The sequence below is a fragment of the Lipophrys pholis genome (genome assembly GCF_963383615.2).
Source record: "Lipophrys pholis genome assembly, chromosome: 6".
NCBI classification, from domain to species: Eukaryota; Metazoa; Chordata; class Actinopteri; order Blenniiformes; family Blenniidae; genus Lipophrys; species Lipophrys pholis.
This window is the reverse complement of record NC_137629.1, coordinates 8,470,088-8,493,767: the sequence shown is the minus strand read 5'-3', so window position 1 is coordinate 8,493,767 and position 23,680 is coordinate 8,470,088.

The window sequence follows — 23,680 nt, the reverse complement described above, 5'->3', positions numbered from 1 at the left end:
TTCTGATCTGTCCATCCGTCCAATTGAAGAACTGCCCATGTAAATATACCTGTTGTTAATATGCATATTTTAATTTGAACACAGCTCTTTCTCTCCTATAGAACTGTACTACAACAACTAAAAATTAAAATAGTTTGACAATATCTGTCACAGTCACTCAATTTTGATTTTCAGTGAAGACACTAGTTTTCAGGCTGCACAACGTGATAACATCCTGTTTTGAGTCAATATTGCACAGTATTTTCTTATTATTTGTGCATTCTCTTAGTTGCTTTACTCAGGTTAATAAGTCTAACTCACTGTAAAAACTAATCGACTGATCAAGATCTTCAAAAAAATTGTAAATATCACACTCTTGATTATTGATTACTTGATTTGCCAAATCTTTTTTTCTTTCTTTTTGTTTGATCCATTACTATTGCATAATCGGCAGCCGTGGAGTTTATATTGTTACTTTGATTTCTGAATTGAAGCTTCTCTCCAGGTTGTGTGTGAATTATATGAGCAGTTTAATTCTAAAAATATGACCTCAGAATAATTGACGAGGCCGTCTGAGCGACTCTGTGACCGACTGCTCATTTCTTTCTTTTCTGTCAATGAAAGTACCGGATAACATCAGCAGACCAAACAAACACACTGAAGTTCTCACACACAAAAGTGCGCACACACACACACGCGCGTCCGTGCGTGTTGTGTGGGTGTGTGGGTTCGTGCGTGCGTACGCGTTGTTATATGAGAGTTCTCAGGAAATGGTGTCCTGCTCTACATGTTTCACTCTCACTGATTTGATTGAGGAAGAGAGATAATGAACTTAGTGTGGCTACCACTTCCTGGAAATACCCAATAGACTCTACACTGCACCATGTGTACACACACACACACACACACACACACACACACACACACACACACACACACACACACACACACACACACACAAAACCCTAACCATACTGTTCATTTCATACTTTCCTTTTTTACATTATATAACATTTTTTTTAACTTTCAAGCCTCCCAGTAAATCAGTCATGAATTTTACGATCAATTACTATTAAAAGTGTTTTCTTTGCAGGCATGATTTTAAATGTGTTTTCGTATATATTTTACGTTCTGCTAAAACATGGACCGCATTACTTCCTGGAACTCCTCGCAGAAATGCACATCCTGCAGCCACAATGTCGGCATGGAGCCCAAAAGATTGTTAGTGATAGATGTATTTGTTCCTAACTTTTCCATGACAAGACACTGAAGTGTTTATCTAACAAACTGTGGCTTGTGCTGCTTTTGTTTTGTCTGCTGTTGCGGTCACATCGAACTTCCACAAGATTTTAGAAGATGAAAAGGAAATGACTTTACACAGATGTAGGCAAGATGCAGGCTTTTATTTTATTATTTTTTCATTGCTTATTCAAATTTTTGCTGTCATGCACCTGTCTGTTTCTGATTTGCTATCACTATGTAGTTATCGACATCTGATTTGTTGGGGTTAAAATATGTGCAGATAATTTGAGGTCAGTCAATCAAAATCATAATGCATTAGTAATTTATAATGTCTTACGTGGAAGTTGAAGTTCAAGTGGAGCAATACAATAGTTTTTCAATCTGTCCTCAGTTAGAAAAACAGACATTTGCAGACCTTGTTTCCTGAAAAGTCTTTTCACATTTTTTTTGTTAGTTTTTTGAAAACATATATTTACCTAATGTCAGACTCCCACACTGCACAAGAAATCAAGTGTATTTACTCTCGTGTCTCTAATCTTCTGTATCGATTTATCTGGCTGGTCGGGGGGCTACAGCTGGTCCACATTAGGTGAATGCAGGTTAAACCTTGGAGGGTTTGTACATCCATCACTCGGCAAATACTCAGAGACAGACTGTTCAATACACTCATATTCATTCCGTAGGGCAATTTTTGTTTATATTTTGCCTCAAATGTGTCTTCTTAGAGGAGTGCCTGTAATGTGGGGGGAGCCTGAAGAAACCCGCGGAACGTACAGGGGGAACATGCAAACTCTACACCAAATATCTAGACTTCACAGGAGTGAATGGATGATTAAACAGGCTTGAATCTTTCTCCATGTTCCATTTTATGCACAACAGGGCTGTAACGATACCCTTTTTAGAAAGTGAAAATCCTCTGCTTGGACTCTCCGCCATGGGTCCAAACCCTGCGTGCTAAACATAGACGGCCCTCTGCTGCTATGGGATGAACATTTTCTCCTTTAATGCAAAATCTTTACATTTTGTCTACCTGTTGATAGAAAAATAGATTCCAGCTGGGATACTGAGGCTTTTCTCTGTGCCGATAGATTACAAAAGACTAGATTGATGAAGGGAGTCACACTGAGATAAAGCGAAACACGCCTTGAAAAGAAGGCAAGTATCTAATTTTTCTCAGCAGAGGGAGGTGGAGCACGAGTAGCCGGAGCGATAAATGGATAGCCAGCTGAGAAAAGGAGGCGAAAAAGGGATAAGCGGGAAGAGGAGAAAGATGTGTGGAAGAAAGGATGAGGAGAAAGGCAAAGAAGTTGAGTCCCCCCCCACTGAGATCTCATTTCCAGCTGTCTGATAATGCTGCTCTTCTCCTGCCCCTAATCTCTACAAGGAGGAAATTAGAAACACACACACGCACACACACACGCACGCACGCTCACACACACACACACACACACACACACACACACACACACACACACACACACACACACACACACACACCCTCTTGAGTGTCTGTGCAAATACACACAGGTGTCCACTATATACAGTAAGATGTACACACAGAGAATCAGTGCGATGTGGACAAAAAACAAACAATGAGCTCAACACCGACAGAAAAATTGGGACTATAAACACAGACATGTATGTACAGAGGTGTATTCTCTATGGACATTCTTCCTCACACACACACGCACGCACGCACGCACGCACGCACGCACGCACACACACACACACACACACACACATACTGGTATTCCCCACTGGGAGCCTATTAGCTTCAGAGTGTCACGAGGTGAGCGGAGGATAACGATCCACAGATCCTTTCCGATGATCTGACTTTCCTCTTTGTGGTCTGAGAGAAGGCAGAAACAGATGGACTGACAAATAAAAAGACAAGAGGACAGGGTGAGTGGACACACAAGACGCGAAGAATGAAATGCAGACGTCCCTTTGCTTTCTCAGGCCGCCTAATGAGCGACTTGTCAGTCTGATTGATTTCCAGCTTTGATATATTTGCTGGGCATTTAATGTGTAATGGTGGAATTATGCAGTGCTCCATTTGAAATGTTACCACATACCTGAGCTAATGAGAAGTTTAATATAAAGGCCTATAAGTTTTGATCCTCAGACGCGGGATGAGTCCCTCTTCCTGTCATGCTGTAATTTCTCTGTTACAGAGGCATCAGGTACCAAATGATTGTAAATTATTGTTGTATTTAAGTGGATTTTTAGCCTTACTTGAAGTATTTTGTGGTGGTTTTTTTTTTTTACTTTTCCTTCTCACATTTGAGGACAAATATTGTACTTCCTCCTTTCTTCATTTTTCAAACTGTTGTTTTTTTCTTGTTTTAACTTCTATGAGGATGGTTCAGAGTGGCAGCGAAAGGATCAATGGTGTTGATTGTAACAGTGGGTGATGTGTATTAAGAGGGATCAAGTTACATTATGGAAGATTTCCTGTTTCCATCTCAAACATAAAAGTACTTCTAACGAAAAAGTTTTACATTTGAGTTCATAGGGCCTGATCAGATCTGATGAAGGTCTGCTCAATTACAAATGGATGTAAGCTGGATAGTGTGCATGCACATAAATGTGGAAGTGCAACAGATCATGTTTAAATAACACTCATTATTGATTTAGCTGTTTTTCATGAGATTTTTCTCCTCCTTTTTGCACCACAGCTTAGAGTTTGTGACACTTCATCGCTTGTATTATATTGTATTTTATTTTTGTGTAGTCTTGGCACTCCACCTCATCTCTTGATGGTGAACAAAAGCAAAAGAACACCCCCAAAAAACAAAGAAACAATACTGGTTCCAGCAGAATGTTCTACGTAAATAGTGCTTGATGCATGCAAAACCCCTGTTTGAATACTGATGTTTGAGTGTGATGCAAATCAAAAGCACAGCCTATGTTTAATACAGGATTCTGCTAAAACAACCCATTTCATATGAAATACATCCAGTATGGCTGCTCTACCCCCACTGATAAACTCTTGTCTGAATGAATTACAAATATTGTTTTTATGTTTCTATTTGTGTATGTGGTACACCATGTTCGATTTTTTTTTTTCTTTCATTGCAGAAAATAGGTTATATTTGTATATATTTGTACAAAACAGCAGAAAAAGCTTTGAAAGCCAAACGTTTTCCATGTCCTGGATCCCACACCTGGATCTTTAGTGTTTTGCAGAATTTTATTAGGATACGACGTACCATCAGATTCATGTGTTGTGATTGGTAATGTATATTGAAAGATTGGACTCTTCCTGAGCGTGTGCCAGGAATGTGCAGGTTGTGATGCTGATGAGCAAGCAGAGTGTATGATAGTGATCTGCATGCCTTGATTGTGCAAACGGAGAAGCATCACAGCACCATCTACTGTCTGGAAGCTGCCTCCCATACTCGTCTTCCAGACAGAAGGCGTTGCTTTCATAGAAACAGCTCACCTGTTGGGTGGAGTTCAGAGGCCACTGGCTTGGCTTGCAGCTCTTTTCCTGCTTTTATGAATACACTCCAGCAGAGGTTTCTTTTCATAATCATGAAAAAAAGTGGTTTTTTTTCTCTCAGCTTGTGTTTTATGAATGAAAGATTGTTCTTTAGTTGTTTTTTTGGTCATACTCTGGAACCTGTTTGACCTGCGTCTGCTTTCCCTCACATCAAACACTAATGGCTATTTGATTGCAGCGGCATGGCTCCGACCTAAATGACTATAGGAACGCTGTTACAATCACATGCATTCAAACTGTACATTACCTCATAAACACATGAGCCACTGCAGAGTTTCAGTGTAATATGGCGTAATTGTCTAAGCTGCAGTGTAATGTTGCGTTTGTGTTTGCTTTTGCCGACCTGCGTAAGGAACACGCAAGCGCCGGATGTTCTGACTTGACATTGTACCTGCTGCTGCACACCGTCACTGCCAACACGATGCTGAACAGTCATCAAGCTTTCCCTTTACGGGGAGTTGAACTTTTCTATATTCTTGAGCAGATCTGGGCACTGTGTGGGGCCGTAGGCCACATGTTGCCCCCTGCAGGTCATTGCAAGTGGCGTTCTCAGTGGGAACATATGCAGCTTTGGCTTTTTAATGGGGAGTTTGTACAAGTATAATGTCCAACGTTGTCAAGTGAAAATGCAAAACACAAAATGGTCTGACTCTGTCTCCGTGGAAATTGTGGAAGTGCGGCTTTTTGAAAAGTGCTTTTTCTGTCTCCAAGCTACTGCACACACACACCAGTGAGATTATCTCTGGGGTTAGTCTGAAGATGTGGTCTTTCTGTGTGGAGTTTGAATGTTCTCTCTATCCCTTTATCAGTTTTCCCAAATCATATATGTTTGAGGCTAAATGTTGACTTTAAAATTCCAATGTGAGTGTGCGGTATCGTGTGTGTCTCTCTGTGTTGCCCTGTGATGGGTCGTTGACCTGTCCATGCTGTAACCTCCATTCATTCTTCCATCTCAGATCGGCTCCAGGGCACTGTCACCCTCAGTGAGTTGAAGTGGTATAGTAGATGGACGGACGATTATTTTATGAGTTCAATCTCTTTACTTTTGTTTGTGCTTTGATTTTTCCTCATAAATGGATTAAAACAAACGTGTAATCAGTATATGATGAGAATTGTTGATTTATTTGACCACATTCAGGCTGAGTTCTGATTTTGTAAAAGAAGATTTTGAAAATTGATAGTTTTCTTTTCGTGTTTCTTTGTTTTTATGTTTGTTATTTGAAGAATGAACTGTGTGTCTCATGGTGTTTACACTGTCATCGAGTGGCAACCTGTTCAGGGACTACTCTGTCTTCACTTGTAATCATATGGGATTGATTTCAAGACTCTCCATCCCTATGTTACCCAAATGGATATGGCTGCTCTGCTTTTATTTTGAAGGTCTGTGCTCTTTATTCAGTTTGCTTGTGTGCTTTCATGCTGACACAACAAACTTAGCAAGCAAACAATGTGAATAAAGAAATAATCTTGCAGGGGTGTTTACTGAAATGCAATGACCTCAGTACTTATGTACTGAAGTCAGAAGTTAAACGATATCCTATTTTGGGTAGAACTGATTGCTGTGATCAAGAACTGGAATTGGTATGAACAGGCAAAAAAAGATACAGAAATTCAAGACTGAAGCAGAGCAGGAACAATGGCTTACTAAATCAAACATATATTAATATTGAGCAGAACCGAAGTCAACTTATGGCTCAGCCATCGACTGTAGTCTTAGTTTTTCCAATCCCTGCTCTTAAGGACTAAAAGGTGAAAGCAGTTTTGTTGAAGTCGTGTATTTTCCTACTTAGAAATTTCTTGGGGGGGAATGGTTGATTATTATGGTTGCCTTTACAGTATTAATGTTTTGGGAGGTAATCAGCCATTGAATGATCTTACAGTAACACGGTGATTCACTAATACAATACACGGTGTGTTGTATGTTTTGGCCCCCCTCCTCACGTTGTTGTGTGTTGACACCGTAGCTTGGATACAGTAATTTGCTGAGCTGGGGTCCTGTTTACTATCAAGATAATAGAGTTGCCATGTGGCTGTGCTCTGTTTGTGTTGCTCATAGCAGATTGTTGAGGTTTTGGTGCAGTGTCAGCGGGTGTCTGGATTTCAGATCCATGAAGAAGTCTACCGCTGTAGCCCAAGGTTCAGTTTCCAACAGCAGATTGTATTTATAAACAGAAATGATCACAGGCACATGAGTCATAAAATGATTTAAAAGAATATGATATGGTACAGTAGAACACAATGAAAGTTTACAGTGTGACCGTTGACTTCGCCACTGTAGAGTTGGCAACTCATTCTCAACAGATCTGAATTGTTACAAGAAATGTCCTAACAGAAATAAACATGTTCAATAAAAATATACAATATATAGAGAATATCACGACTGGCAACGCCTCAATCTGATCACTGAGTCTTTGTTGATGCTCCATCAATAGTCACTAGTAGCAACAATCAAACATTAAATGTGTTTAAAGTTCAAACAGAAGCACAAAACAAAGAACAGAGAACTTTGTATAAAAATCTGTCTGTCTAGTCATGATCCTAGATGAGTTTATTTTGAAGGCAGGACACACTCTGTTTTCTGAATAAGAGGAACTTCTGCTGGGGTTTTCACCATATAGGGATGTTGATTGTCCATGAGAAGTTCTACATGATGTGATTGCACAGAAACTTCACAGAATCGGCCCTTTTCACCACCCTGTGAATGAAAATGAGAAGGGACTGTCTGGTCCTGATGGACTTTCTTCCTTTGGACAGATGTCACCGATGCGGTCCACCACAGTTGTGTCATCAGCTAATTTGACAGAGTGGATAGAGATACAGTACTTGGTGGAAATGCAAAGCGGGCTGGGCCGAGCACGTGACCCTGTGGGACACCATGTTTGGGATTATGGTGCATGAGGTTGTCTTTCCTATCCTGACTTCCTGCGCTCACTCCATCAGGAGTCCATAATCCATGAGCACAGTGTGATGGAGAGTCAAACTGTGGTCAGTTTTGTGACCAGTTTCCTGGATCATTCACATTTTTTAAACTCCTCAAAATGATTTGGAAAAATGTTTCATCAAAGCACCTCGTAGGATGCGTAACTTCAACATGGGTGGCCCTGTTCAGAAAAAACTCAAAAGCTCTTTATTGGTCCACAACAACAGCTCAACACCTCAGAGAAAAAAGAAAATAAATGATTAAGTATCAAAAACAAAATTAAATCTACTTGCAGTCCCACCAATTCCCAATCCCTTTGAAGTGGTCGTACTGTGGTTGTCAGCCATTTTGCCGAGGAAAAGACGTAAAGTTATGAGATTATTCCGGCCTTGTAAAGAGTGGTGTAGTTTTATCCTGGAAAGCATTAACAGTTTGCGGCAATTACCTCTCAATGGCTGCCTTCTGCCAAGTGTGTGTGTGTGTGTGTGTGTGTGTGTGTGTGTGTGTGTGTGTGTGTGTGTGTGTGTGTGTGTGTGTGTGTGTGTGTGTGTGTGTGTGTGTGTCATACTGTACGTCATGTATAGTGTGCAAAGGTTGCCCATCTGCATGTGTGTGCATTTTGTGCACCATGTGATAATGATATGTGCTGATTGTGCTCTCTTGAGCACTGCCCTCCCAGTGCCTCCACCCCGGGTTAGTTCTATAAACCCCCCCCCCCCCCCCCACACACACACACACACTTGTCATGCCATAAAACTCATTCCATAATGTTCTTGACCTTTTTTTCATCTGTCTGCTCTGCTTTTTCTCAAACGTTACCTGGCTCTATTTGGTTTCTTCCTGTTTCACCATCTTTTTTTCCCCCTAATCATCTGCATAGTTTTACTTTGTCAAAAGTACAGCATTTGTGTTAAATGTAAATATGTAAAGCTAAAACAAATCGGCCAAATGAGACAAAACAACCATCCTGAAGTCTTTTCATGGGCCATTTTCTGACATATCGTTAGTGTAATACCTAAATTTAAACTTTCCCCAGGCTGTTTGGTCATGCAATTTATGTTTTTACCACAAGATAGCGTATTTAGTCACTCAAAGCAGCAAGAATAATAATTGAAACATCAACCCAACCCCAAACAGTGGTGTTTTCCGTTTGATAGGCATATTTACATGATTTATTATCTGTAGACTGATGTAACTAATGATTGAAAATAAACTTTTAACAGCCAGGCGAAGGACGGACGAGCATAGAGTGACTCAATACTGCCACCCAATGTACAACAGAGGGGTGATGTAGCTGTTACAACTCTCTCTTTTAAATGGACTTTAGTTATTGCTTAAAGTTGTCTTTGTCTTCATCAATGAAGTTGCTCTTCGTATTTTCTTTTATAGCACAGTACTGTTTCCTACACATCTACACTGCAAAGACCCAAAACATTTCCAAATGCTTTGCTGATTTGTCCTTAAAATAATTCAGAATTCCAAATATATGCCATGATTAGGATTTCTGTGTGAGACAGTTACTTGTTTGTAGAAACTACATCCTAGAAACAAGTTAGTGTGAGAGTCCATGTGAGCCCTTGGTTTCCATCCATCATCCAGATCACTTATCCAACTTAGTTTAGTGGTGTTGGAGCCACTCCCATCTGATGACTGGTGATGGCAGGACACACATGGAAGCATAACAACCACACATGTTCAGGGTCTGAAAATCTTAAGTCACAAATTAGCCAAAAATTCTACGTTTTGGGTGCTGGGAGGAAACCAGAGTACCTCAAGAAACACAAACACACAGGAAGAACATTCATACTCTAACCCTAATGTTTATCGTGTATTGTTTTTACATTTGTGTGACTTCGCTAAAAAAAACAACCAACAGCAGTGGCCCTACAGTGATTCTGTCGCTTACGTGCAAACGGGCAGCATGATTTGGTGCAGAAACAGCATCCTCTTTAAAAATCATCTAAATCTCTATTAAAGCTTCAATGACTGTAGAAGGAAGTTATTTATATTACTCACAGACACAAACGACTCAAAATGAGATGTTCTTGCTTAATTTAAAGGTTTGATGAATCTTAACAGCATTTATATGACTTTTCACTCTTCTGATTTTTCATTTGTTTGAGATGACTCATTGTTCATCTGTTTCACCGCTGATTTTGCCGACTTCTTCTACTCATCCCTCTTTAGCCATTTCTTATTCTCCATCCCTCCTGCCCACCATTAATTCCCCTGTCCTCTGCTTTCACCCCTATTTCTGCTGTCCTTTCCCTTCCTCACCTCTTCTCCCTCCTTCAATCCTTTTCTTCCTCTGCCCCCCTCCATCAGCCCACTCCTCCCCTCTCCATTAGCAGATTAGATTTAGTCCCATAATGCCGCTGGGCACCATGATTTTACAGGCTCTCATTACTCCTAAATCATCTTTTCCTTCTCTCTCCCTCTCCTGCTCTGTCTCTCCCTTTCTCCCTCCCTCATCTCCCAATATGCTAACACACACTTTTATATATATACACACACACACACACACACACACAGACAGAGAGGCTGGTGCACACACACTCCTTATGCCACATGCCAGGCCTGTGCCGCACACCGTATCACCCCTGAATTAGCAGCAGAAGCGGTGATTTGTGATGCGGCGTGATTGGGTGGGAGGAGAGAATTTGGTTCAATTTCTGTCTGACTGCATTCATCCTTTATTCCCCTCCATATATATTCCCTCGGGCGATGAATGATTTTCATACCACAATGTTTGAGGTGGACTACATTTGCTCGCGTGTTGTTATACGAGGTGTATTGGGGCCCAATTTTCTTCAATGAAGGATTGATGAAGCACAATTTCTGAAGGACAGGTCATTTCCCATTTTCAGAGACTGATTGGGAAGAAAGAGACTGATGCGAAGACAGAGAAGCAGAGAGGAGACAAAAGAGAGAGAAAAAAAGTAGTTTTATTAATGCATGTGTGTGAGCAGCCGATCTGGGCGTTCATCATTTGGTGGTGTCAGCGTCTTATCGTTTGTTATGGCAGTGGGTGAGTTAGCTGCAGTTTTACTCTCTGTGACAAAACTGCTGATCACCGTGTCCTTTTTAATCATGTCATGACAGCTTCAAGCACATTTATAACATTTATCTTCATGCCTTCATGCATAGAATACCCTCATGTGCCAAAATAATACACAGCACATCGGTATTTAGAGCTTATTGGCCTGGAACTAAATAAGTGCTGTTTGTAAAATGGGCCAAATTTTACTTGAGCATGACATGGAATCAATCTGTTGATATTGAAATATTGTTTGTTTTTTTCCTGGCACACACATATTCATATTTTTTTTTATTATTATTATTATTTTGTTTTTTTCTACACTCAATTCATATAAACTAAAAGGTGTTAAGCATTTTTTTTTGATTGTGAAAACTTTGGCATCCAGTTTAAAGCCAAAGTAAAAAAATGCTATTGTGATTTAAAAAGGTAAATCACCTAAAGGTAATATCTCCTTTGGTGTGAAATGAAAATGCAATATAGCAATGTTTTTTTGTTAGAAAGAAAAAAAAACTGATTGTCGTCTCATTTTTCGAGATGCACCTGCAGTCTGTGCAAGTGCATCCTACAGAGCCCCAGACATGACATCTAAACTTAAATTTTAAACTGTGGCCACAAAATACTAATTTGAGGCCATACAATATTAATTTTGGGGACACCAAATACTAATTTGTGGGCGTTTAATTCTTATTTCAGGTCATGAAATATTAATTTGTGGCCACAATTTAACGTTTTGATTCAGATGTCATGTCTGTGTCTCGGTAGTATTCTACCTTTACTCACAGTCCAATGCAATTAGGTCCAGCCCCCCCGCAACATGGATTTGAATAAAGTGTATAAAACTTGGAGGAATAGAAGGAGGTTTAGTCATTTTGTACTTGCTGCAGACCATATTTACTGCATCCTTAAATCTCATTGACTATACCAGGAATACCAGTCACATGCTCCTGCAATTTTTCATTTAACCAAATGTGAAACCAATTTATCTCTATATGATGTTTTTAAATATGTATTGAGTGGCCAAATTACTCCAGCATCCATTTCCTGCACCTGTTTTTTAATTTATTTTTATTTTTTTAAAAACAACTCCTGGAAAGGAACAATAGCGCAGAATCTGGATCCACTCAATCTAATCTTACCTGCCTTAATGGGCACTGCTGCTTTTCAGACACACAATACACACACATACACATGTGCACATACACACACTCACACACACGTCAAGATATCACACAACCCTCTATAAGTGAGATATGACTGCAAATGCAATAACATGTATTCAACCAACGCTCTGGTGTACAGTGAAGGTCTCACAGCAGTTTTAACAAGGAGATGGATACAGCTGAATGGATACACACACACACACACACATACACACACACACACACACACACACACACACACACACACACACACACACGGATCGCTCTCTTCCAGTTAGGCCTGACATTAGCCACTTGCTGTTTCTAACTGGATCTTGGGGTTTACTAAAGAGATTAAGTCCTGGAGACAGCATCGCAACACCACACACACACACACACACACACACACACACACACACACACACACACACACACACACACACACACACACACACACACACACACTCACACTCACACACCGAGAAAATAGTTTATTTTCTCCCCTGGTTATATCTTTTATTCATTTATTTCTTCTCAATCTCCACAATCTCTTTTTCTGCTTTTTTCCTCGTTTGTTTTATACTTTCTTTCCCCCACTCTATCTATCTTGCGCACACACACACACACACACACACATACACACACACACACACACACACACACACACACACACACACACACACACACACACACACACACACACACACACACACACACACCATGGTCTGCAGATTGTCCCTCAGGCTAAGCAGCCAGCAGCCATTGCTGGAAGACGGTCTGTCAGAGGAAAAAGCCAACCACTACACGGGAAGAGGAGATGACAGTCGGCGCTGTTCGCTTTCAAAATCAATCTAGTTCACCTAGTAAATTCGTGAGGATCCAACCTGTGTGGAGGCCTCTCCTCTTGTTTCATCCATCCACTTGTCCTCAGTGCATTATCTGAAAATACATGACTGTTAACAGTGCAAATTTCCTTCTAAGATACAAAACTTGTCTTTAGAAAAATTCAAATGGATTTTTTGGGGAATACATCCAACCACTTACGTTGCTTATTGTTTGCAAGTCAACAATAGTTGTTTCAACTAGCACCTTCATAAAAAACTTAATAAGAGAGGTCAAATTCTGTGAGCTTTCCTGTCATTCAGATTTGGTACAACACAAGTGGAAGCTTTTTTTTCTATTTTCGACCATTTCTGCCTCCAAAATGTTTTCATCCCAACTCACTCTTATCCTAGAATATGTCCATGAGAGTTCATGGTCAGGCTACAGCTTCTTTCTTCTTCCTGAGGAAGAAGAGGGCGATATTGTCATTCAATTACACATTTGAAGTGTTTACTGTGGTGGCTTTTCTTGCAAGTTTACGCAACCAATAAGAATACTTTTGACACTACATATTCTCTTATGGACTTTTGTGCATTTCTTTTGTACGCTTGTATTTCATTGTACTCGGTGTGTCATGATTCTGGGGTGCAGACCCAAGATGCAGAACACACGAGACAACGTTGGACAGATTTGAAAGGGAAAAAATCTAAAGTTTATTGAAAAGGGGGATCCTTCAGCTCCCAGTCAGCCACCGATGAGAAGCTTCTCCACGGCGCAGGATGGGAGAGGATGGCAAGGACCGGGAGTCCGCAGGGAAACAGGAAATGGGGGGGCAGCCGGAGATTAACAAAAATCCAAAGGTACAAAAACCAGTATTGATTAGTCTTGGCTCAATGCTACAACTTGCGAGCTCTGGGATCATCACTAGGGAAACCCTTCTGAAGAGAGCTGGAACAAACGATTACCCTCGCAGGAGTACGGACTGGCGACGACCAACTGGCAGCTCCAGGCTTTTAAGGGCGGAGTCGCTGATGAGCCACAGGTGAAACGAGGTGTCCTCTCACACGGCTGCGCCTGCTTCGTTGTCAAAAGGCGAGGGGGAGGAAGGAACACACAGAACAGACCCCACCAAAACAAACAGAACCCAAAACATAAAACTGCCAGGATCGGACCCACCGAATCCTGACATGGTGTTTAAAAACATGCAGTATATTTTCTACCATTAAAATCACCCCGAAAATAAGAGGCACCACCAAACTGCATGTGAGAGTGTGAGAACAGATTACAGTCTCGTGTTACCATCATGCTTTAATAGCTCCACAGTCACAAGTTTCCTGATGAGAATGTGTGGCCATTCTGACCTTTCTGGGTCTCTTTGCATATTTTACATTTATATGCATCAGGGACTATTCTGGCTCCCGAAAACGCAACTTTTGGAAAACATTTAGCCTCCGTCTGCATGGAGAGAGCAGAAATGTTACTACTGTAGGTATGTGAAGACCGCTGCCGATCGCAACCGTTATTTTCTTCCCAATTCGTGATCCGCATTTTGGACAGTGACGTGCTGCGCCTTACCCTGAAAATATAGGTATTTTGATTGGATAGCGTCGTGTAATTCCTCGGGATTCCCTCCAATTACGTAGTCAGGAAACTCCTCCTCGTCTGCCCTTTAGAATTTTTCAATTTTGTCAACATTCAGATTGTCACCGGAACATATTAAAAACTCAGTCGACTTCAACACATAAAAACAACTTCAACGGATTAAGTGACGCTTTTGAAAGGTAAAACGACATATTTTTGATTATTTTGACTTTATAATCCCAAAGTTTAATACCTTTTTATGGTTCAGAAAAAAAGTTGACATGACACACATTTACCAGGTTATTTAAAAAACATGTATATGAATAAATACAATAAATATGGTGTGGTAGTATGTAGTAGTCTGGTAGTACGGTGTGGCAGCTCCAATCTTGATACTATCAAATTTATTTCAGACCAAGAACAAACTTAAGATATATATTATTATTCCTTCTGATTGAAGAGTATAAAGAGATACACGTTCCCTGAAAGTTTCATTGAGATATCTTGATTATTAAATAATCTACAGGTGTTTTTATGTAAAAAGTTTTTGGTCACAGATTTGTGAACCAATTACTTTTAAGAAAATTGCTCGAATTCGTAAACTTCTTTGGGCTATAAATTCCTTATTTGTTAAGATATCTGAATGGTTTTGTGTCATTTTCTTAGGTTTTTTCCTGCTCTTTCCAGTGATACTAGTCACATTCTATTTGGTTGACTTTTTCAATTTTCTTCACATACCTAGCTACTGCTACTGCGTACCGTAGTAAATAGTTCTTCTACAGATATGCAAGTAGATGGATAATAACGTTTTTTCCGTGGTGTCATGACTCAGTCCATATTCCGGACTTGGTAGTTTTGTTTTGACAATCACTGTTATAACAATCCAACTTTGTCATCTGTCCACTATAATGTCCATGTACTCGCCATTGTTTTTAGCGTATTTTTGTCTGTGTGTGTATGTGTGTATGCGGTTTCATTATAAAAACAGAACAACACCCAGAAGTGCCGTTTCCTTGTAAATGGACATCATTTTGAAAATTACCTGTTTGTCAGGGTTGTGGGGAAAAGTCAAAAGGTGCAGAATCAGAATGTAAAAGTACATTGCTTAAAAAAGAATCCAGAAACATATTTCCTATAATAGACGAATACAACTAATTAGATATTTGAAGTCATATCAAATTTAAAATGATTATTCTGTTCCATGAAAAGATTTTCAACCTTACTTTCCTCTCCTGGGATCCCTTGTGAGCTGTGCTGTGTTTAAGGCCCTGATTGCTCAGCTCACACTGAGTTGGATAATTCTTTTACCATCATAAAAGGCCAATGCAGCTATTTGAGATGATATCTTGCTGTGACATCTTTAACTATACCATCTTACTTACACACACACACACACACACACACACGCACGCACGCTCGCACGCACGCACGCACGCACGCACGCACGCACGCACGCACGCACGCACACACACACAGCTTTTGATTCTTGTTCTTTTTAAGACTTTAAACTGAAACAATATAAAACATACGCTCCTGCACTCCTGCACTCTGCCTTCTTCTGACTTCGATGCCGCGGAGACACCTGCGCTGTTTTGTTCCGTTTCTGTGCTAAAAGTTAATTGGCCTGCCGGTAAAATGGCTGGCAGTAACCTTGACAACGCTGACCTGCTGCGAGCCGGATCAGAACTCGGAGAAGTGCCGGAGATACACGATGTACAGAGTGCAAGTACACAGACGGGGCTCAAAGACACACAATGTGCACGAGGCTGTGCTGAACACACAGTGCTAGGTGTTTGATGAAGACTCACATCAAAAAGGCTTGTACATAGCAGTGCAAGCATGTGTGTTCTTGTTCTGTAATACGCACGCACACACACTTCCAGCAGTCCCACTCTCCTGTTCAATCTGCTAATTTGCTGTGTATTATTTATGGGTGCTGAGATGCTCCCAAGATGCTTATAAAGGCAAAACAACACTGTCAGCTTTACACACACACACACACACCCACACACACACACACACACACACACACACACACACACACACACACACACACACACACACACACACACACACACACACACACACACACACACACACACACCTCCATCACCTTTGCCCAAGTTTTACTGTTCGTCACCTGACACTTCGGTGTCTCTCCACCTCACCTCCTCTCCTCCGGTAAAACCATTTCTCTCCATCCTTTATTGAATCGTTGCCTTCATCCTCACCTTCATTCACCTGTCATACGTTCTCCCAGCTTCATGCTTCTACCTCATTACTCCAGGTTGCCTTCCTGTCGACCTGTGTCTTTCCTCTATGTGGCTTCCTTCTACTTTTAGTCTGCCTAACTAGCCATCGTCGTCAGAGCATGTCCATCTCCTGCTCTGTGGAGCCAATTCAGTCGTTCACCTAAGACTCCTGCAGGGGTTTTCGGGTTCATCCTTATTCTGATGCTTACACAGCGGCACCCATTTCCTGTTCCTCCATCAGCCATTTATTAACATGCTCCACCATTTACTTTAAAGGTTTACCCGGCCATTTACTACATACAATGAAGAATTTAGCCATTTAGCCTTTGAGAGGATTTACTCCTACTAACACATGCTCTGCGGTGTTAAAAATGTCCCCCCAAGCTGGGCTTTTCAGTCAAATGCTGTTATGAATTATGTTATTAACTTCTCCTTTTTCCTTCTTTAAAACTTCTCAATCCATTTTTAAAAATGTGTAATACCTGATATAGCTTTGGACGATAAGCAGGGATGAGCATATCAAATGGGGGTTTTTAGACAGCTGTCTGTGGACTGAGGGGGATCACAAATGGTGGTCGAATAGTTCCCAAGAGAAGAAATCCATTTAGTCCAGGAGCTTTGGCCATTCTCAAAATGAGTATGCAGCCATTATTCCTCAAATCCATTTCTCACGGCAGTCAATGTTTTTTGACATGGAAGAATGTGCTGCTGGTGTTTTGTTATGATGTTAACCCTTTCCCAATTAATAATACACTGATGACCATCCTATGGGTGTGTGATTAAATATTTGAGCTGAACTTTCATATTTGTGATTGTGTTATTAAAAATGTGCATCTGTGGAAAACATTTTTGCTTCCACTGTTCATATTAACAGAAATACTTGTGTTTTGGCTCACTTCACATCTCCTCCTCCAAGTCAACTGAATGTGACTATATGTTGTACCATTCGCACTGGTAGAGACTTGGATATTTGCCTTGGAAGACTCTTATGGAAGCGGGCTCCTGGGGAGTGTCACTGTAGGTTTTACACATTAATGACCTAAGATTTCCAATGTTAATGGACAGGATGTGGCTCATTGATACCCTATTGTGATTTAACGACCTTCATTGCAGTAGATGGAGTCACGTAAGGTCACATGAGGTTCATAGGAGATCACTTGTGATTGACCATGACCCGTTGAAGATCACTTACAGTTTGTGTGGCAGAGAAGGAAGAAGGATGTTACAAATGTGGGAGAGATGGTGATATAAAGTTCAGTGCCAAAGATTACAGTGCATTTCGGTGATTGCAGGACTTCACAGTATGTAACTATCTTCATATTGCATTCGTTCTGACAATCAGTTAATACATTTAATGCAGCATATATGTTGGATAGCATTCAACTTTCAAATTCAACATATTTGACAGGAATATGAATGGATTTGATGACTTATTTAAGAAAATATGTGATAAATTGCTCAAAGGCGAGTGATGCGCATTATGCTGTGTGTTGGCTGCTCTCTCCTGGGGTCATGGTAGTGGAACCTGTGATTCACAAGCTGAGCAGTTGGAAGCATCAGAGCTGGATGATTCAATAGACAGACACTTTTCGGTTAGGACACTCGCCTCATAGTGAGAATTTGATTGAGGTCTAGTTTTGGGAGTCTTTTTGTAGGGAGTTTGAATGTTCTTCCCATTTACCTCAAATAAATATTTTTGGACTACATGTTAATTGAAATGGTGGTAATACCTGACTGTCTGTCTCTCAGAGTTGGATAAAATGGCAGAGAAGATGGACAATACCCATTTACCATCCACTTTATTAGTACACCTGGTCAACTACTTGTTCACACAAATAGCTAATCAGCAAATCCCATGGCGGAAACCAAGTGGATTTATACATGGTGAAAAACAGCTGCTGAAGTTCCAACTGAGCACAATAATGAGTCAGAAATGTGATTTTAAAAAGGTCAAATTTCTTTTGTGTTTTTTGTTTGTCTTCCCCTCAATTAGATCGAATCATTGAAAGCATCCTCTCTTCTTTTCTGACAAGTAATCTCTCCCTGCCTACACTATTTAAATTGCTGCAGTACAAATTCCTGTTCATGATTTTCCTCTATAGTTAAAATTTGTCCTCCTTGTCTTAAAAGTGAAACTAAACACTGATCTGCTATGTAGCAGACATGGCATCTCCTTTGAGTGTTAGAGTGGAGGAGATATGGCTGCTGAGCCTGTAAAGCCCACTTTTTTGTGATTATGGTGTTTTAATTTTAATTGAAGGATTACAAGTCCTCTGTGATCTGAGAACATTCTTCAGCATCATCTCCTCTCAGAGTGCCCTGGATAAGCTCAGAAAAACAGCACTCGAAAGGCAATAAAAATCAGTTCTCTGAAGACGGCTCGTCATTAGTGAAGATAATTAAAAAACAGATGTGGCAAAACTACTCATAGTCTTTACTTAATTAAAGTACAAATACTTGTGTGAATGCATTCAGCAAATGTATGGTATAAAGGTCTTATATTGAAGTACATATCTAAATTAGTCACTAGCAGATGACTTCAGTGTGAGTAACTGTTACCATAAACTGCTTTGCTCCCTGCACTGTAACTCTGAATCGTCCATGTTAAATCCAGGAACAAGCCCATTTCAGCACTCTCGGGAGGAGAAACTACAGATGTCTGTATTCAAAAGTAGGAACCAATTACTCCAAGTACAATAGCAAAGCAGCAATGCTTAGCTACTGTACTCGGTACCTCTGTGAACGAGTCGCCATTTGGTTTAGTTGGTTAACAGTCGTCACATTGGAGCAGTGTTACGATCACTTATGTGAGATCTTGTCTGTCTCCACTCCACCATCCACTCCTCTTTCCATATATCAAACCATAGTCACTTTCTATCTTTTCTCACCCGCCTGTTAATCCACCCTCCTCTCCCTCCATTTATCTCCCCTCCCTGTGTCCATTCTAATGTCCTCTCTTGATCCTTCGCTGCTTCAAGTTTTATTAGCTTCATAAATGTCCCTAAGAGTCTGCAGTCTCGCTTAGCTAAAGCACCAGGAGTGAAAGGAAAGACCAACAAGAGGAAAAGAAAGAAGACACAGAGTAGCCATATTGCAGAATCCTGCGGATGACAATTCAAATAAGAAAATGTATTAAAAGAAAAACGACATCAGGGACATTAAAGTGAATTAACCAGTAACAAATGACCATGTGTGCGCCCTGCTGCCTTAACCTCTACAAGGTTTTTTTTTCTTCCGATAGTAACTCATCTAAATTTGTTGGACGTCTTTCGGGCATGGGGCCAGAAAAGCTTTTATATCCATAAAGGCCTATGGATCACAGAGAATTGCATTAAGCTGTCCAATTTAATTACAGTATCGACAAAACATAATAGATACTTACAGCCTTTACGCAGAGCGATGGATAGAGGAGGGGAGAGAAGTGAGTAGGGAGAAACAAAAAGTGCCGACATTGTCCATTTATATTGCTGATTCAGTGTATGTATCAAAGGAGGCTTTTGAGGATCATGTGTGTGTGTGTGTGTGTGTGTGTGTGTGTGTGTGTGTGTGTGTGTGTGTGTGTGTGTGTGTGTGTGTGTGTGTGTGTGTGTGTGTCTGTGTGTCTATGTGTCTATGTGTCTATGTAGATTTGTGTGTCTCTAACGAAGGGTTAGTGAAGACCCACGAGAGCTTTTGAGAACACTTAGTTCGATTTAGACGCTACAGCTCCCTAAAGGCTGGTTCACTTGAAAATACACACAGAAATGTGGCACTTCACAGCGGGCAGTGGCGGCTCAGTTGGTAGAGCGGGTGGTCTTTCAGTCACGAGTTTCGATCCAGAATTCTGCCCTGTTTGCCCTTTTTTTATGTTGCAGTGTCCTCGGGCAAAGAGTCGGCTGAACCATATAAGTTAATTTGCTGTTTACTGGAAAATCAAGAAGCTGAAGGACAGAAAAAACTTTTGCCAGTGGCTCGGTGCTGCAGTGTTGCTTCACAGAGAGAAAACTCAGCTGGGTGTCAAGTTTGAATGTTCTTCCTGTGCTTGTGAGGCGTTTTTAGTCCCACTTTGTTTGATCCACCATCTTACTGTAAATGATGTGCAAACACCATTTGGCTGTCAATTCACTCACAATAACTGTGGAACATAAGTCATCTGATTAAATACTAATTTAATTAAATTGGGGAACTTCTATCTGACGACACCGGCCCTATTCGATTAAGATGAGGCATGAGCCGATCACACCATATATACAACACCTCAGCTTTCTTTACACTGTTAAAACTTTGTGCATATGTCTGTTGTGCAACGTTACCACAAGAAATGACAATAGTGAAGCACAACAAGCTTGATCAGTTTAGCTAAGAAATCCATCTTTAATACTGGCGGGTTTCCTGGTACAGTTGAATCCTGCACCTTTTGTGCAAGTACATTTCATAGTACAAAGCATCATGGGATTGATCTGCTGATTGAATTGAATGATTGAGTTTGTGTATATGTGCCTGCGCAGCAATCGGATCGTTTTGTACAGCAGCTGTTTTCAAGGAAATTACGGGGGTTTATTTGGACGCTTATCCCCATTGGACTCCATATACACGCTTTTTCGGATCATGTCTGCCGATTTGGTGCCAGATGATTGTTATTGTGCATATTGACTGACGCATACTGCTGTTTAAGAAAATGTTTGCGGCAAATAACAACTGCTTAACCAAGCATACAACCCTTCCTTCCTTATCATATCCTGACCAAGGAGATTGTTTGTTGAGCTCTCTCACAAACTAATATATTTCAAATCCTGACAATATTCAAGTAAGCCTAACATTGCAAAGCATTGTGGGATTGATTGAGTGATTATTCTTGGTGCATATGAACATCATTTTGATCACGTCACTCATTTAAACAGAACAATGTGATCTGTGAGTTGGAAGGATTTCAATCAGATTGACGAGAAGAGTGACCATGGGAGTCTTCTGAACTGGTTAGAATGTGATATATTGGTGAATCCCACTGCATACAACACACACACACACACACACACACACACACACACACACACACACACACACACACACACACACACACACACACACACACACACACACACACACACACACACACAGACAGACTCACACCCATGTATATTGCTACTCTCTCACCTGCCAACACAGACACTCAAACACGCACGCACACACTGATCACAAGAGCACACTTTACTTACTTGGGTTGGTATAATGGAGAGACTTAGGAAAGTGGCTGTGCTGTCCCGTTCCAGCCAGCTGGGGCTGTCAACCTCCCATCCAACATGATCAATAGAGGGGGGCAATATTTTTATTCATAAAGCACCAACTTAATTAAATCACAGGGAGTGGAGTGGAGTTGGGGTGGGTTGAATAGAGAGGGAGGAGGAGGAGGAGGCACGGCGCGTCGAGGCAAGGGCATTGAGTCAAAAGACTGATGAAGAATTACAAAGATTGGAACCAGAAGAGCAAAAAAGAAGAGATATATGGAAGGAAGACTGTTCTGCTTGTCCTCCATTTTAATAGTTTGCCAGAACACAGAGGACAGACTTTAAGGTTGTACGTGTCTGATGGGAAAGTACTTCTGTTTGTCGTTGCAGCGATGTTTTCCAGTTGCTGAAATTTATTCAATCGTGTAAACAACAAGCTTTTAGGGAAGGCTTGCAGATTGGAAGAAATGCTCCGATACCACTTCTGCATTTAAGAAAATATGCTTATGATTTCTTGCCAAGAGCAAGACAAAATGATCGATAAGACTTTTATATCTCTATGATGAATGCAAAACTGATGGGCAAGCAGTTTGCAAAACTTACTCGAAACAAGGAGAAAAGTCAGTCCTTCCAAAGTAACAAGGATGTAAACAACAGCTTGCAAACATGATATGCAGAGTTATGTAATGGAGACTGAAGGTAGAAAATATGAAAACAGAAAGCACTTCATTTCATGGGCCAACATTACTTCCAACCCAAAACCAATGACAGTTTGGCAATAAAAAAAATAGTTTCAAATCTTTAAATCTTTAAAATGCATGTATAGAAACCTCTCAGTGTCCCACACTGCACTTCTCTGGTCTGCAGCGCTCCGCCAGCATGTCGGATGATATATCCCCCCGGTATGCTGGCACACTTCACAATCATTCAAATAGAGTCGCTCTGTAGCCAACATTTGAAGACCGTGGTTATAATGCGAAGGTTCCAGTTTTCTATGCATTGAGCTATAAGTCTGTAGCGTTGCCAGCATGTAGCATTTATACTCAGTAAGTTTTTCCAGGATAGATGAGGGTTAGAAAAAATGTTTAAATACTGCCAGTTCCTTTTCAATTTGCCCAATAAAATAATGGTTACGTATCATATGCAAAGGTTAAATTTGAGTAATTTCCACTCAGATACCATGTCAGACCAGATACTTCCCTGTTTTCTGTAATGATTCGATAACATATTGTGTATTTATCTTCTTTAGACAGCATAAATCTACGCTCGCTGTGCTTTTACTGGCTGCTGCACAGGGAAAACTGCCACGCTCACATCTTAAATTCATCCATTGTGACAAAAAAATGTATCTGACACAGCCTCCTTGCCACTCATCATGAAGCAGAATACTTTTTATGATTACAGGATTTCGTTTAAACGGTCTATTATTCATCCATCTTTTTTAGCGCTTTATCCAACTTTGAGCCACTCCGGGCTCCAGCCGATCTCAGCTGACCATGGATACAACAGGTTCTCACTCCGTCATAGGGAAAACAAAGAAACTAATACTTATGGGCAATTTAGGGTCACCAAATGACCCAAAATGCATGTTTACAGAATGAGAGGAAAGCTGAGTAAACCCACTCATGGACAGGAACAACATGCAGAGTCGATGTAAGACCTGTCTTGAACTGGGGATCATCTCACCTGGATTTAAATCATATTATCACGCAGAAGCAGTCCCTAACACGGAGTTAAAATGGCTTCAGAGGTTACTGAAAACACACGGGATTGAATCCCATTTGCAGTACAGGCAGAGAGCGTCGTAATACCTTCTGCATGACTTTGGGCTTACCCTACAGTAGAGTGCCTTAAAAAACAAGGGGAATATGAGCTCGCCAGCAGTCGATATTTATTACTCTCTTTATGGAACAATATTAAATGCAGTTACAGCCCCCAAGGGGGAGAAAAAGAGACAGACAGAGGGAGAGAAAGTGATATAGTGAGAGGAGAGGGG